This window comes from Myotis myotis, unplaced genomic scaffold, assembly GCF_014108235.1.
Source record: "Myotis myotis isolate mMyoMyo1 unplaced genomic scaffold, mMyoMyo1.p scaffold_m19_p_1, whole genome shotgun sequence".
Classification (NCBI taxonomy): Eukaryota; Metazoa; Chordata; class Mammalia; order Chiroptera; family Vespertilionidae; genus Myotis; species Myotis myotis.
In genome coordinates, this window is record NW_023416313.1 from 159244268 (window position 1) to 159258257 (window position 13990).

Sequence of the window (13990 nt, forward strand, 5' to 3'; positions counted from 1 at the left end):
CTCTGCAGCCCCCTGGAAACAGGCACTCTCCCACACCCGATGGGCATGAGAACTGGAACCTTTCTGGAGGGAGATTTTGCCATCAAAATTTAAAATATACTTTCCCTTTGACCCACTCCTAGGAATTTGGACTTGTAGAAGTATGCTAACATAAACATACAAGGATGCCCACTGCACCACTATTTATATTAGCCCCCAACTGGAACCAACCAAAACCTCCATCAACAAAGAGAGCCATTTAAAAAACTATGATAGGCCCAACCAGTTTGGCTCAGTGGACAGAGCGTTGGCCTGTGGGCTGAAGGGTCCCGGGTTCGATTCTGGTCAAGGGCATGTACCTGGGTTGCGGGCACATCCCCAGTAGGGGGTGTGCAGGAGGCAGCTGATCGATGTTTCTCTCTCATCAATGTTTCTAACTCTCTATCCCTCTCCCTTCCTCTCTGTAAAAAAATCAATAAAATATATTAAATAAATAAATAAATAAATAAAAAACTATGATAGATGGGAGCCTCTATGTGCTGACTAGAAAGATCTTCAAGCCCTTATCTCAAGGGGCGGGGGGGTGTGGGGGGAGGGCGGAAGCTCCGTCAGCTGGAGCGTCGTCCTGTACACCAGAAGGTTGTGGGTTTGATTCCAGTCAGGGCACATACCTGGGTTGTGAATCTGATCCCTAGAGCAGGTGCACATGGGAGATAACCGATTGATGCTTCTCCCTCATATCGATGTTTCTCCCTCTCTCTCTCCCTTCCTCTCTTTCTGAAAATCAATGAGAATATGTCCTGCGATAAGGATTAACAAGAAAAAAAAGATTCTGTAACTATATGTGGTAACAAATGCTAACTAGACTTACTGTGGTGACCATTTCATGATACTATATACAAATATCGAATCATTGTGCTGTATACCTGAAATACAATGTTATATGTCAATTATACTTCAATTTAAAAAAAGAAAGATCTTCAAGATAAGGTGTGTGAAAAAAAGGCTTAGAACAGTTATACAATATGATCACTTTGGGGTTTAAAATAAACAATCAAAAAAAATGAAATAAAAATAGTTCCAGATACTCTGGCATGTGCATAGCTTTTGTTTTCTTTTTTCCTCAAAGCAATCATAAGAACCATAAGAGTTGTTTCCTTTGGAGAGAAGCTAAAGATGGAGAGGAAGGAAACATTTACATCTCATTTTATGCCATTCTGTAGTTCAAATTTTCAAACCTTAAACAAGTCTTATTTTACTATCATTTTTCATTGTCAACAGAGGTTATCGTGGTGGGGCGGTTAAGGCCCATTTTTAGTTTTTATCTCCGCATATCTCTGATTTGAAAAGAAGAAAAGTAGTATTTTTTCTACTTTTAGTAAAAGTAAACAGCTGCCAAGGTTCTCTGTCATCTATTACTCACTCGGTTGTTTTCTGCCCTCTGCTTCCTGAGGGCTTGCCCACTTCTGCCTACATACCTTACCTGCTGCTCAAACCTCCTGGGAGGAGGAGCCTCTGGACCTAGAACTTCCACATCTCAGAGGGAACCAATAAATACTTCTACCCTAAGTGTGCTAAATGAGGACCTTCAGGCAAGCTGCCAGAGGCCCTAGGGGTGGGCCTGTAGACAGGCGCCTCATTCCACTCCCACATCTACTGCTAAGAAAGGCCTGCAGCTGCCTAGACCTCTGGGCTGTGCTGCCCCCTGGTGGGCCATTGCCAGCACCACACCTTCACCTGCCAGGGTAACCTGCCCATCTGATCTGGCTCTCCTGGCTGAGCAGGAGGCAGGAGGAACCACTCAGGACAGGTTGTGAGCAGCAAAGGTACAGACATGCCTCCCTGCCCTCCCACCTTCCCAATTGCACTCTATGCTCACCTGGCCCACCTGTTCACCTCCCCACCCCAACAGAGGTCTTCACCGTTAACCCCTAGAGTGCCGGGGAGCACGATCGCACTCCTCCTGTCTTTCGCCAAAAGTGCTGGGAGCGCTATCGCTCCTCCTGCAGTGTCACTATTAGATGCTAGTAGTTCACTCTTTAGTGGGGAAAAAAAATTAAAAACCTTAACTCAAAATGCCTTGGCAATTTTAGCATAGTTCCTAGGATACTGGTTGGCACTCAAAGGGTTAAACAACAACAACAACAACAACAACAACAACAACAACAACCACCACCACAAAATCTAGCTGTTTTCACTACCAAAAAAAAAAAAAAAAGTAATTCTAAGGGAATGGGCCCTAGCCGGGTAGCTCAGTTGGTTAAAGTGTCATTCCTATATGCAAAGATTTTGGGTTCAATCCCCAGTTAGGGCACATACGAGAATCAAGCAATGAATGCATAAGTGGAACAACAAACAATCTTTCTCTCTCTCTCTCTCTCTCTCCCTTCCTGCCCGCCCACCCCCACCATCAACTAAAAAAAAGGCTGAGCACTGTCCCATGCGTGTGTACGCGCGCACACACACACACACGTGTGCACGCACACACACAAATATAAGGGAATGGGAGGCGCTAGTTTTATATGTAGTCTTACATTTGAAATGTCATCTTTATTCTTTAGCCCCTTATCTACCCCCCCCCTTTTAAAGATTTTTTAAAGTGATTCTGAGAGAGAGAGAGAGAGAGAGAGAGAGAGAGAGAGAGAGAGAGAAACATCAATGAGAGAGTGAAACATCGATCGGCTGCCTCCTGCACACCCCTACTAGGTATGGAGCCCACAACCCGAGCATGTGCCCTGACCAGGAATCAAACCAGCAACCTTTCGGTGCCTGGTACGACACCCAACTCACCCCACCCTCTGAGACAGGTGAGAGGAAGAGGCAGGGAGAAGGCGGTGTCTATCACCTTACACTAGAACCAGGATTAGCAGGCGTGCCCTACTGATGTTGGGGATTTTCGTGGAAGATGGTTTATTTTGTGTCATGGGGCTCTTTTAAAGTGTTTTATGTTCTTTTATTTTGTAAATCTGAGAGAAACAGTAGAAAGGAGAGGGACAATAAGACCCAGTAAGAAAGCAAGATAAAAGAGCCATGAAGTGGGCTGGGTGGCAATACACTCTTTTTTTTTTTTTAAAGAGAGCATTATTATTATTTTTTTAAAATATATTTTACTGATTTCAGAGAGGAAGGGAGAGGGAGGGAGAGAGAGAAACATCGGTGATGAGAGAGAGTCATTGATCAGCTGCCTCCTCCATGCCCTCCACCGGGGATGGAGCCTGCAACCCGAGCATGTGCCCTGACGGGAAACCGAACCATGACCTCCTGGTTCACAGGTCAACGCTCAACCACAGAGCCACACCCGCTGGGCTACTAAGAACTCTTTTTAAGTGTGGTTTGTTTGCCCTCGTCAGTTTGGCGTAGTAGAGGGTCGGCTCTTGGACCAAAGGGCCGAGGGTTTGATTCCCGGTCAAGGGCACGTACCTCGGTTGCAGGTTTCCCAACAGGAGGCAATCAATGTATCTGTGCCTCTTGAGTCAATGTTTCTCTCTCTCTCTCTCTCTCCCCATCCTCCCTCCCTTCCACCTCTCTCTTCTTCCTCCCTTTCACTCTCTAGAAATCAATGGAAAAAATATCCTCAGTAACAGAGCACCCAAACCTTCGCCAGGGTGGAGCCAGAGAAAGGTGGAGCTCATCCTCAACGGACGGAAATATAAAAATATCCCTGAAACAGAGGGTTACAGTTGATATTTACTTTCTACAATGAGCTCGTATTATATTTCACATCAAGAAAAATTATTTAAAAGAGCAAACAGAATTAAATTCTTCAATCAAAAGACAGAATGGCTGGCTGGATTTAAAAGAATAAGACCCATCTATATGTTGCCTACAAGAGACTCACTTCAGGTGTAATGACATGCAGACTGAAAGTGAGGGATGGAAAAAGATATTCCATGCAAATGGAAACCGAAAAAAAGCTGGGGTAGCTACACTAATATCAGACAAAACAGACTTTAAGACGAAGACTATAATAAGAGACAAAAAAATATAAAAATAAAAAAAGATACAATAAAAGAGTTCAATCCATCAAGAGGATATAACATTTATAAATATTTATGCACCCAACATAGCAGCACCTAAATATATAAAGCCACTATTACAGACCTAAAGGAAGAAATAGACAGCAATGCAATAACAGTAGGAGACGTCAATACCCCACTTTCATCAAATGGTTAGATCATCCATCCAGACAGAAAAATCAGCAAGGAAACATTGGCCTTAAACAACACATTAGATAAGATGGACTTGCCCTAACCGGTTTGGCTCAGTGGATAGAGCGTCGGCCTGCGGACTGAGGGGTCCCAGGTTCGATTCTGGTCAAGGGCATGTACCTTGGTTGCGAGCACATCCCCAGTGCGGGGCGTGCAGGAGGCAGCTGATTGATCTCTCTCATCAATGTTTCTAACTATCCCTCTCCCTTCTTCTCTGTAAAAAATCAATAAAATATATTAAAAAAAAAAAAAAAAAGATGGACTTAACGGACATATATGGAACATTTTACCCAAAGCAACAGAGTACATGTTCTTCTCAAGCACAGGACAGATCATATGTTAGGCCACAAAAGAATCCTTAATAAATTTAAGAAAACTGAAATCCTATCAACCATCTTTTCCAACCACAATGGTATGAAACTAGATATCAATTACAATAAGAAAACGAAAATTCACAAATATGTGAAGATTAAACAAAATGATACTGAACATGGGTCAAAGCAGAAATCGAGAGAGAAGAAAAAAAATACCTTGAGAAAAATAAAAATAGACACACAACATACCAAAACTTATGGGATGCAGCAAAAGCAGTTATAAGAGGGAAGTTCAGAGCAATAAATTCCTACATTAAGAAACAAGAAAGCTCTCAAACAACTTAACTTTAATCTCACGAAACTAGAAATAGAAAAATAAATGAAGGCCAAAGTTAGTAAAAGTAAGGAAATAATACAGATTAGAGTGGAAATAAATGATGGAAAGACTAAAGGACAATAGAAAAGATCACTGAAACTAAAAGCTGGTTTTCTGAAAAGATAAACAAAATAGACAAATCTTTAGTTAGGTTCACCAAGGGAAAAAAGAGAGAGGAGTCAAATAAATAAAATCAGAAATAAAAGAAGAGATGCTACAACAATGTATTGACTTCAACAATACATTAAAAAGATGAAACACCATGTTCAAATGGGATTTATTGCAGGGATGAAAGGGCGGTTCAACATTTGCAAATCAATTAATGTGACACATCACATTAAGAAAATAAAGGATAAAAATCATATTATCATCTCAACAGATGCAGAAAAGCATTTGACAAAATTCAATATCCATTTATGATTTTTTTAAAAAAACTTTCAACTTTCAACAGAGTGGGTATAAACAGAATGTACCTCAACATAATAAAGGCCATATATGACAAGTCCACAGTTACCATATGTTATGGTGAAAACTGAAAGCTTTTCCTCGAAGGTCATGAACAAGAAAAGGATGCTCACTCTTACCATTTTTTTAGGCTGTTATTTTTTGTATTGAATTTATGGGGGTTACATTGGTTAATAAAATTATATAAGTTTAAGGTGTAAAATTCTATAATACATCATCTATATATTGTATCGTGTGTTCACCACCTCGTTATGTCTCTTTTCATCACCATTTATCCCCTTTATCTTCTCCTGACTCCCTTATTCTCACCACTTTTATTCGATACTAGTGTCCCAGTGCATAGATTTGTGCACATTGAAAGGAAATTAGAAGAAATATTTTAATATTGCTATTCGCCCTTTCTCTATAATAGAAGTGTCAACCAAATTCATGATCAACAATGACAGATGGAAACACACGGGTGCGACTGGTGCCAGCAAGAGCTTTATATGTATTGCGCATTGTGCAAGTCAACTTAGCCTTTTATATCTACAACTAGAGGCCCGGTGCACAAAAATTTGTGCACTCGGGGGGAGGAGGGGGTCCCTCAGCCCGGCCTGTGCCCTCTCGCAGTCTGGGACCCCTCGGGAGATAACGACCTGCTGGCTTAGGCCTGCTCCCGGGTGGCAGAGGGCAGGCCCAATCCCTAGGTGCAGCCCCTGGTTGGGCTCAGAGCAGGGCTGATTGGGGAGTTGGGGCGCCGCCCCTATCATGCACAGAGCAGGGCAGATCCAGATCGGGAGGTTGCGATGCCACCCACAGTCATGCTCAGGGTAGGGCTGATTGGGGGGTTGGGGCACCGCCCCCTGTCACACTCAAGGCAGGGTCGATAGGGAGGTTGCGGCGCCACCCCCTGTCACGCACAGAGCAGGGCCGATCAGGGGGTTGGGGAGCTCCCCCCTGTCACTCACAGAGTAGGGCTGATAGGGGAGTTGGGGCACCGCCCCCTGTCACACACAGAGCAGGGCAGATCAGGGGGTTGGGGCGCCGCACCCTGTCACACTCAGGGCAGGGCCGAAGGGGAGGTTATGGCTCTACCCCGTCACACACAGAGCAGGGCCCATGGGGGGGGTGGGGGTTGGGGCGCCGCACCCTGTCACACACAGAGCCGCAGGGCAATCAGGGGGTTGGGGAGCTCCCCCCTAACAGGCACAGAGCAGGGCTGATCAGGGGGTTGGGGCGCCTTCCCCTGTCACGAACAGAGCAGGGCGGATAGGGAGGTTGTGGCCCCGCCCCGTCAAACACAGAGCTGCAGGGCGATCAGGGGGTTTGGGCGCTGCCCCGTCACACTGATCCCGGTGCTGGGAGGCATATTACCCTTTTACTATATAGGATAGAAGCCTGGTGCATGGGTGGGGGCCGGCTGGTTTGCCCTGAAGGGTGTCCTGGATCAGGATGGGGGTCCCCACTGGTGTGCCTGGCCAGCCTGGGTGAGGGGATGATGGCTGTTTGCAGCTGGTCACATACCCTTCAGGGTGGGGGTCCCCACTGGGGTGCCTGGCCAGTCTGGGTGAGGGGCTGAGGGCTGTTTTCAGGCTGGCGGGTGACTGAAGCTCCCAACCGCTCCTTTCTTTCTTTTTTATTCTGGGCCAGCTTTAGCTCTGAGGCTCCAGCTCTTAGGCCTCCGCTGCTGAAAGCAGGCTTTTGGCCTTTGTTTACCTTCTGTATTTGAAACAATGTTCGATCCTGCTGGCTGAAGCCCGGCGGACTAAAGCAGGTTTCTGGGGTTTTGTTTAGCTTCTATATTTGTAACATAGTTGCTTAGAGTTGCAGCTCAGAGGCCGGCAGCGGCAGGCGAGGAACGTTGGAGTCCTCCGTCACTGAAGCAAGAAAGCCTCATGTTTGCTTTAAGCTGCCTGGCTGCCGGCCGCCATCTTGGCTGGCAGTTAATTTGCATATCGCCCTGATTAGCCAATGGGAAGGCTAGCGGTCGTATGCTAATTACCATGTTTCTCTTTTATTAGATAGGATAATAAAAGGGTAATATGCTAATTAGGCCAGACAGCTGAATGACCTTCCGGACATCATTCTGGACGCCCTTCCAGAAGCCACTATGGCGGGGGCTGAGGCAGAGGTGGTTAGGGGCGATCAGGCAGGCAGGCAGGCGAGCAGTTAGGGGTGATCAGGCAGGCAGGCGAGTGGTTAGGGGTGATCATGCAGGCAGGGAGTGGTTAGGGGCAATGAGGCAGGCAGGCAGAATGGTTAGGGGCACTCAGGCAGGCCGGCAGAGGCGGTTAGGGGCAATGAGGCAGGCAGGCAGAGTGGTTAGGGGCACTCAGGCAGGCAGGCAGAGGTAGTTAGGGGCAATGAGGCAGGCAGGCAAGTGAGTGGTTAGGGGCAATCAGGCAGGCAGGCGAGCAGTTAGGGGCGATCAGGCAGGCAGGTGAGCGGTTAGGGGTGATCATGCAGGCAGGGAGTGGTTAGGGGCAATGAGGCAGGCAGGCAGAGTGGTTAGGGGCACTCAGGCAAGCAGGCAGAGGTGGTTAGGGGCAATGAGGCAGGCAGGTAGAGTGGTTAGGGGCACTTAGGCAGGCAGGCAGAGGTGGTTAGGGGCAATGAGGCAGGCAGGCAAGTGAGTGGTTAGGGGCGATCAGGCAGGCAGGCGAGCAGTTAGGTGCAATCAGCACACAGGTGAGCAGGATCGGGCCTAAACTGGCAGCTGGACATCCCCCGAGGGGTCCTGGATTGCAAGAGGGTGCAGGCTGGGCTGTGGGACCCCACCCCCCCATACACGAATTTCATTCACCAGCCCTCTGGTATATAAATAAACTTGCTAAATCAGACCTGCTTCTGACTTAAACTTTTTCCAGCCCAGTGAAGCATCCCAACTTCTCTTTCAGGTAATTGTCAGCAACACAGCAGTAAATATCAACACAAAGCAGATTATTATTGTAGATCATGCAGGGAGAACAAAGGGTAAAATATTTAACTGTAGCAGTGTTTAACTATATTCTGTGCAGTGAGAAAACCTGAAGTAATTTTCAAGTTCCACCATTTCTTACTTCTTTTCAGTGGGGTCAAGTTTCTAAACTTTCTAAATCTCTGTTGTCTTACTAATGAAAAGAAAATAGGATTCTACCAAGTCTCCTATGTACCTACTCCAGGACTTCTGTGAGGATCAAATGAGATGAGGCACGTGAAAACGTTTCACAAACATTTGGTTGAACTGTAAAACGTTTGCACCTGGCTATAAAGCAAGTCATGTTCCTGGGCTGCAGAAACTCCAAGGAGGCTAGTCGCTAGGGAGAGGAAGCTGGGCATTGCTACGTGATGTCATTACCCAGTGCCCACAGTGACCATTTCCAGGTGGGGCTGGGCTGTGGACCACATTTTGCGCTATGAGGTCTTGGCAATTTTGGCTGCAATTTGGTTGAGTGTCACTCTGGGGTGGTGGCTGGGCCTGTGTCCCACTTGGGGGAAGCTGAGTGTTGGTTTGTCAGTGCCAGGTCCGTGTTGCCGTTTCTTTTTATTTTTTTTTATTTTTATTTTTTTTAAATATATTTTTATTGCTTTTTCACAGAGAGAAAGGGAGAGAGATAGAGAGAGTTAGAAACATCGATGAGAGGGAAAGATCGATCAGCTGCCTCCTGCACATCCCCGCAACCCAGGTACATGCCCTTGACCGGAATCGAATCCGGGACCTCTCAGTCCGCAGTGCCGTTTCTTTTTAAATGGCCAGTGTGCGTCATGGCAGATCCTGTGTTGAGCATCTGCCCCTTGGTGGTCAGTGCACGTCATAGCTACCAGCCAGAGGAAAGAACGGACACTTAGCCTTTTTTTTTTTTTTTTTTTTTTTTTTTTAATATATTTTATTGATTTTTTACAGAGAGGAAGGGAGAGAGACAGAGAGTCAGAAACATCGATCAGCCGCCTCCTGCACATCTCCCACCTGGGATGTGCCCACAACCCAGGTACATGCCCCCGACCGGAATCGAACCTGGGACCCTTCAGTCCGCAGGCCGACGCTCTATCCACTGAGCCAAACCGGCTTCGGCGACACTTAGCCTTTTATTTATATAGATAGTATTGGAAGTTCTAGCCAGAGCAATTAGGCAACAACAACAACAACAAAAAAAAAAAAAAAAAAAAAGAAAGAAAGAAAGACATCCAAATCAGCAAGAAGGAAGTAAATTTGTCACTATTTGAAGATGACATATACAGTAGGTCCTCGGGTCACTTCGGAGATCCGTTCCCACGGCGCAACGTAACGTGTAAGTCGGAACCCACCTGCATAAGCACCTACATCACTCACATGGAGCACATACACAGCAGTAATGAAGTGAAACAGTAAAAAAAATTTAAAAGAAAGATAACAATTTCTGACCTTGTGGTAAATAAATAATAAAAAACATAAAGCACATATGTACATACGTCGAAATGACGGAACTTTTTTTAATAAATAAATGGGAGATGGTGACGTAATCACGAAACGACGTACATCGAGTCCAATGTAACCCGAGGACTGTCTGTATATATCTGGGAAAAAAAAAGTTGAAAACACGAACTCAAAAAGATATATACACCCCTATGTTCACTGCAGCATTATTTATAATAGCCAAGACACAGAAGTAACCTAAGTGTCCATTGATGGATGAATGAATAAAGAAAATGTGGTATATACATACAATGGAATATTATTCAGCCACAAAAAAGATTAAAATCTTGCCGTATATGATAACATAGATGGAGCTTGAGGGCATTATGCTAAGTGAAATAAGTCAGACAGAAAAGGACAAATACATATGATTTCACATATATGTGAAATTAAAAAACAAAACAAAAAACCGAAACTCACAGATACACAGAACAGACTGGTGGTCACCAGGGGTGGTGGGTCAGGGGTGGGCAAAATAGGTGAAGGGGATCAAAAGGTAGAAAACTTCAGTTATAAAATAAATAAGTCCTAGGGATGTAATGTATAGCACAGTGACTAGATTAAAAATACTATACTGCAGCCCTACCCGTTTGGCTCAGTGGCTAGAGCATTGACCTGTGGGCTGAAGGGTCCCGGGTTCAATTCTGGTCAAGGGCACGTACTTCGGTTGCAAGCTCCCGGTCCTGGGAGTGGGGGGAGGCATGCAGGAGGCAACCAATCGATGTGTCTCTCTAACATCGGTGCTTGTCTCTCCCTCCCGCTCTCTCAAAATCAATGGGAAAAAAATATCCTAAAGTGAGGATTTAAAAAAAAAAAATACTATACTGTATATTTTAAAGTTGCTGAGAAAATAGATCTTAAAAGTTCTCATCCCAAGGAAAAAAAAATTTAACTGTTGGTGATGAATGTTAACTAGACTTATTACGATGATCGTTTTGCAGTATATACATATGTCAAATCATGCTGTGCACCTAAAACCAATATAATAGTATATGTCAATTATATTTCAATAAAAAAACATAGGCATGTTTAGCTTCTTTCTACTGTTCCAAGCTAGAAGGGAAGGAGAGGGAAGGAAGGAAGGAAGGAAGGAAGGAAGGAAGGAAGGAAGGCAGGCAAAAGAAAAAGGAAGGAAGAAAAAGGGAAGGAGGAAGGGAGTGAGGGAAGGAAGGAAGGAGGGAAAGAAAGGAAGTTCTGGAGCCTAACGGATGTATTTTCAAATTTTGAGTTTTCCACATACAACTAGCATGATCTAGGGCAGTGATGGCAAACCTGTGACACGTGTGTCAGAGGTGACACGCGAACTCATTTTTTTGGTTGATTTTTCTTTGTTAAATGGCATTTAAATATATAAAATAAATATCAAAAATATAAATCTTTGTTTTACTATGGTGCAAATATCAAAAAATTTCTATATGTGACACGGCACCAGAGTTAAGTTAGGGTCTTTCAAAATGCTGACACGCCGAGCTCAAAAGGTTCGCCATCACTGATAGGGCAAATTACTGAATCTCACTCATCCTTAGGTTCTTCAACTACAGAGTGAGGAAAGTATCCCCTCCCATAGGACTGTTGTGAGGATTATATAATTCATGTAAAGTACCTGACAAAAACTAGGCACTCAATATAAGTTCCAAAACTCTCGCTTATCCATTCCTGGGAGGGAGGTAATTATAACACCAGCCCTGTATGATGCCAACCTGACAGTAACTCCAAGGATGGATGTCGGTCCACAGTGGGCCTGGTCAGCCCAATTTGAATTCTTGAGGTGGACAGGACTGTTTTCAAGTCTGCTGGAGGGCAGTTCTAAAATTCAGTCCTTGGTTAGCCCCCAGGGGCTCTGAGATACTCTCATTCAAAGGGTGGAGGTGTCCTGAGATCTCCCAGAGACTGTGAACCAAAACCCAGCTGGCCTAAGTGTGCTGGTCAAGTGTGTCTGTCCTGATTAACTAGTTATTACTATCTTTAGCTGCTAAGCCTGCTCTGGGTGGGGCTCATTCCTAGGTTTTAGCCTGGAAGGTCAGTTTTGACTTTGAACCAGTTTGACCTAGAGTTTGGTGTTTTGTATTACAAACTGGATTCCCAGCTTTGCCCAGCCCTCCTGAAGTGACTGCTGCCTGAAGAATTTCTTATCATGTAAACACAACTCTCCTAAAACAGGCCTTTGAAAAAGCTCCCAGAGTCAATATTGTTTATTATGAAACTAGAGGTGTTATGGAATAAACATAGGGGCCCAGTGCACGAATTTGTGCACCTTGAACTGTGGGCCGCAGGCTGTGGTGGGCACAGGGGTAGGTCTCGGCCTATCCTCTGCGACCCCGCCCGGCCCCTCCCGCTGTGGACCTGGGTCCCCTGTCTGCTGGCAGCCCTGCTCCTGCCGCCGCTCCCACGCGCTAACGGCGCCAGCCCCCTCACACCTGCTGATGGCGCAGAGCGATTGGGGCTGGCGCTGTCAGTGGGTGCAAGAGGCGGTTGCTGCCCCCATTGCCCCTCAGGAGCAGAGGGAGGTGGAGAAGCCCTCAAGGGGCAAGCGCGGCTGGCAGCCGCTCCAACCTGCTAATGGCGCCAAGCGATCGGGACCAGCACCGGCGCTGGCAGCAGGTGCGAGCAGCAGCTCCGGCGGCAGCAGTGGGTGTGAGTGCTGAGCGGGACCGTGGCACGTGGGAGCAAAGAATGTTCAGTAATCACCAGAGCCTCCCTCGATGACAGCGACTGGAGCCCCGCCTTGGTCTGGCGCCCCCGCTCACCTGCTCCACCATCCCGCCCCGGCCAACGCCCGCCATATTCCGCACTCCGCCGCCTGCTGCTGACACCTGCCATGTTCCATGCGTGCCCCCTGGTGGTCAGTGCATGTCAGAGCGACCGTTGTTCGGTTGTTCCGCCGTTCAGTCTATTTGCATATTAGGGTTTTATATTATAGAGATGGAATTTATGGAATTGGCGTGGAAGAAACAGTTGGACACTCTGAGGTTACAGGAAAAGCCTTTATTCAAAGCAGCACTGCTGGTTCAGGGGACTCTAAGATCCAGATCCTGAACCCCTTAGACAATGAGATTTTCTCTTTATATATTTTTGAGTTTCTTTGTTTCCTAACGACCAAGCTTCTGTAGTGGACTTTCACAGACCGCCCCCCCTCTCCCCCACCTAGAGAGTCAGTTAGAATGGTTAACTCAGATTGTATCTAATGTCCATCCTGGATGGTGCCAGTGACGTCCCTCTAGTTAAGCTGTTACATCCTTGGTTTATGGCCCCTTGTAAACTGGAAGTATTTAGGTAAATAGCTCTTGCAAGACCAGATAATTAAGAAAGGGGCAGTGACTTCAGGAATGTGCATTAGGGACATTGATTAACTTAGGTACAGAGTCCAGCTGCTAGTCTCCTACATTCTTCCACAAATGGAGTTATTGGCCAGCAAAAGGGTGCAGTAGAAATCAGGTTACTGGAACAAATTCAGATTGCTAGCCCCAAAAATGTCTTATGCTGCCCATCAGAGGCCTGGTGCATGAAATTCATGCACTCGGGGGAGTCCCTCAGCCCAGTCTGCACCTTCTTGCAGTCTGGGAGCCCTAGGGGGATGTCCGACTGATGGCTTAGGCCCGCTCCCCCAAGCGAGCCTAAGCCGTCAGTCGGACATGCTTAGCGCTGCCACGGAGGCAGGAGAGGCTTCAGGCACTGCCACTGTGCTCACCAGCCATGAGTCCAGCTCAGGGCTTCTGGCTGAGTGGCGCTCCCCCTGTGGGAGCGCACTGATCACCAGGAGACAGCTCCGGCATTGAGCATCTGCCCCCTGGTGATCAGTGTGCATCATAGAGACTGGCTGTTTGGTCGACTTGCATATTACCCTTTTATTATAATAGACTAGTGGTCTGTGCACAAATTTCGGGGTGGTGGTGTCCCTCAGGCAGGCCTGCACCCTCTCCAATTTGGGACCCCTCGGGGGAAGTCCAATTGCGGGGCAGACAACCCTCTCACAATCTGGCCCGCTGGCTCCTAACCGCTCACCTTCCTGCCTGCCTGATCGCCCCTAACCACTCTGCCTGCCAGCTGGCTCACCCCCAACTGCCCCCTACCTGCCAGCTTGCTCACCTCCAACTTGCCACTCCTTCCGGCCTGCTTGCCCCCAACTGCCCCACCCTGCCGGCCTGCTTGCCCCCAACTGCCCCCCCTTGCTGGCCTGATTGTCCCCAACTGCCCCCCTGCTGGCCCACTTGACCCCAACTTCCCCCCCACCAGC

General features: G+C 46.8%; 1 protein-coding gene across 2 annotated transcripts in view; it reads right to left on the bottom strand.

Moving 5' to 3' along the window:
• DNAJC17 (DnaJ heat shock protein family (Hsp40) member C17) overlaps positions 1-13990 on the bottom strand; it is a 41133-nt gene that overhangs the window by 10372 nt on the left and 16771 nt on the right. The gene's annotated exons all lie outside the window — the stretch shown is intronic.